Source organism: Lipotes vexillifer, unplaced genomic scaffold, assembly GCF_000442215.2.
Source record: "Lipotes vexillifer unplaced genomic scaffold, Lipotes_vexillifer_v1.1 scaffold1122, whole genome shotgun sequence".
NCBI lineage: Eukaryota > Metazoa > Chordata > Mammalia > Artiodactyla > Lipotidae > Lipotes > Lipotes vexillifer.
The window spans coordinates 1,325,055-1,328,120 of NW_006798649.1; the positions used below are offsets into that span (position 1 = coordinate 1,325,055).

At 45.9% G+C, this 3,066-nt stretch overlaps 1 protein-coding gene across 1 annotated transcript in view; it reads left to right on the plus strand.

The window, feature by feature from the left end:
• The first annotated feature begins 2,934 nt into the window (after nucleotides 1–2,934).
• Nucleotides 2,935–3,066, plus strand: part of TMCC2 (transmembrane and coiled-coil domain family 2) — a 37,219-nt gene continuing 37,087 nt past the window's right edge. Inside the window, exon 1 of the mRNA XM_007470682.1 lies at nucleotides 2,935–3,066. This exon is cut by the window's right edge and continues 728 nt beyond it. The gene's annotated coding sequence lies outside the window, so the exon portion shown is untranslated.

A 3,066-nucleotide genomic window follows, 5' to 3' on the forward strand; every position in this document is an offset into this window, starting at 1 on the left:
AACAGGATTCCATAACCCTAATCTTTATCCTCCTTGTTTATACACTTAATGGTTTAGCAAATTTGATAGTAGCAGGATTGCCCCCTTCCATTAGCCTTACTGGGATTTCCTTTCACAAAAAGCGTTACATTTAGTGGGATAATCCCGCCTTTCTCATGTGGCAGACAGTGGGCTTGGACAAGTTTGTTAATTATTTTTGTTTCATTCAGGTTTACTGAGCACATACCATGTGTCAAGTGTTTTCACATGCATTGTCTAATTTAATCCTTAAAATAACCATGTGAGGATAGATATTATTAGCCCCTGTTTACAGATGAGAAACCCAAGGATGAGAGAGGTTAAGTGATTTGGTTGTCCAAGAACACGCAGGGAGTAACAGAACCAGAATTCTTACATGTATTTTCTAACACCAAGACCAGTGTCCTTCCCACTACACCATGTTATTTAATTATAATTAACCAGTGGTGCCAAAGCAAAATGGAAAATGTTACTCCTACATACTAAATATAATCTCTTGTATTGTAAACCTGTAAATTTTTGTCTTATCTTGAACGTCAAAAGATAGTATGTGCCTATATTTTCCCAAGAAACCTAGAATGATAGAATGATTTAATCCTTTAAACAAAATTTCAGTCAAAGTATTTTCAAGTTCTCTTTATTTTAGGTACTCAAGAATCGACTATGACTAATGAAAATTTGTCATCAGCTTCAAACTGGTGGTTGCAGGTCACACAGCTCTCTACACAACTTCTCACCCAAACTGCTTTGGCAGTAGCATATTTGTTCTATAATATGACACTCAGTGAAAGTCAGAAATGGGTGAGACACATTTGAACTCCCAAGGATAGAACCACTGGAGTGGAATGTTCAATTTTTTGAAGCTGGATGACATCTCTGTTTAAAACCATGGACCTCACTCTGTGCCAGGCAATGTCTAAGTGCTTTACATATATTACCCAACACCCTATAAGGTTGGTATCCCCACTTCTCAAAGAGGAAACTGGGGCTTAAAGAGGTTAGACAACTTGCGTCCAATCACATGGTCAGTGGAGAGCAGAGCCAGGATTTGTCCCCAAGCAGTCTGGCCACAGAGTCTGAGCTCTTAAGCTCTGCACAATGCTGCCTCTCCAAAATGGAATGTAAAGTATTGGCTGACTTCATGAAACCCACCACTTTTTTGTTGACCTGCTAAATACGGCCACAAACAGGAAATCTGTCCATCATGCTATGGGTACATGAAAATATTACAAACATCAAACTCAAGGTCAACTTCAACCTAGTATGGAAATGAGACATGATTCAAAATGATTATGGTCTCTGCTCCCTTAAAGCTTCACACCAACTGCCTCCACTTTTCTTCAGCCTAGAGTCAGGTCATGAACATGTGTCCACATGTGCTCACCATTTGCCACCCAGCGTCTGTAGGGCCCCTGCACTTCACTGGGGCGAGTCAGGCAGGGGGCAGTAGAGTCTGACATCTTGCACTGAGGTCATCTGCCCCCACTGGTTCTATCTACTCCTGCCACCGACTTCAAAGGCACATTCTGCCTTTCCCTCACCATTGAAAATGCTAAAGGCTTGTGGCCTTGTGTTTCCACATTGTGCCTGATACTGTGTAGTGGAGGTGGGGGTGGTTCTACATTTCCAGCCCATCCTAAATTCCTGTTTTCTAGAAATGGAGCTGCCTTGTTTAGAAAGTAGCTGCTAGACTGAAGTAAATTCTTAACAACTTAGGCTCTTCTAGGACACACATTAAAATGAGTGGGAAAAAGACAGAACAGAGTCAGGAGACTTGCAGACTAGTAGGACTGAAGTGAGGCCAGAATGGTATGATGGGTGTGAAAGAGACTGGGAAACTGTGAAACACTTTAGAGATCACTGTGACTCACTGACTGAGTGGCCCCTTCACTACAGTCTAGGCCAGTGCTTCTCAAATGTTAGCTTGCATGAGAATTACCTGTTAAAACAGATTTTGGGGCCCACTGTTTTTTGATTCAGTAGGTCTGGATGGTGTCCAATAATCTGCATTTCTATTGAGTTTCCAGGTGATGCGATGCTGATGCTGCTGGTCCCAGGACCCTACTAGGCTGCTGCGTGGACAAAAGCCATGGTATCCACAGTTAGCACAGGGTAGGCACTCATATGGGGTTGTTATTATTACTAGGCTGAATATTTTGGTAACCCCAGGATTTGCTCTCTTGTGCCTCCGGATTAGTCGGCGCAGTTTGGCTGAGATTTATGGGAAAAAGAGATTGCATTCCTTTCCTCTCTTCCATGTCTCAACCTCCTGCCATAAATACCCCTTCTTATTTAAAAGCTCCTTCACAGTTTGCAAAAAACTCTCACATACATTATTGTGTTCAAAAATGAAATACATTCTCATTTCTGAGCATAAAGCTGAGACTCATGAGATAGTTTACTTAAAGTGGGGGGAAGGGAAGGGGCGACGGGGCAGAACACCCGCTTTCTTCTGCTTGCATTCGCAGCTCTGAATGTAGGCATTGGTAGGTGTTTCAGGTCAAGTGTCAGAGGGGATCCGCGTCTTCCTCATTGAAGAGATGTTATAATGTGCAAAGTTAGAGCAAAAAAGCAGCGATGATAAGCATCCCTATTCGTCTCCTCCCCGCCAAATAAAATGAGTGGGTGGGGGGGAACCCCGACAGAGTCCTTCCTGGAAGACTCACGCATCTGAGTGAGTTTTAGCAGATCCTCACGCATCTGCTAAAACCGCGTTCCATTGGCCAGCCGCCCCTAGTCTCTACTCCGCACCCCACTCTCTGCAATGCTAAAACACAGCAGCCTTGCCCTCCAGACCTCTCCTGGGGGATCGCACGATGCAACCAACCCTAAAAACGTGGCCGCGCGACGCCCCCTCAGCCCTCCGGGCTCCCCATTGGCCCGTTGCCGTTGTCACTCCCTCCTTGCCTCGCCTTCCCCCTCCCGGGCCGAGGCACTGGGCGGGGTAGGTTGCGCGCTCGCCGCTGGCTCTGGCGGCGGTCGAGGCTTTGCAGCAGGCGGCGCGGAGGGCGGGGAGTGGGTCTAGCGCGCGCGCGCGGGGGAGGGGCG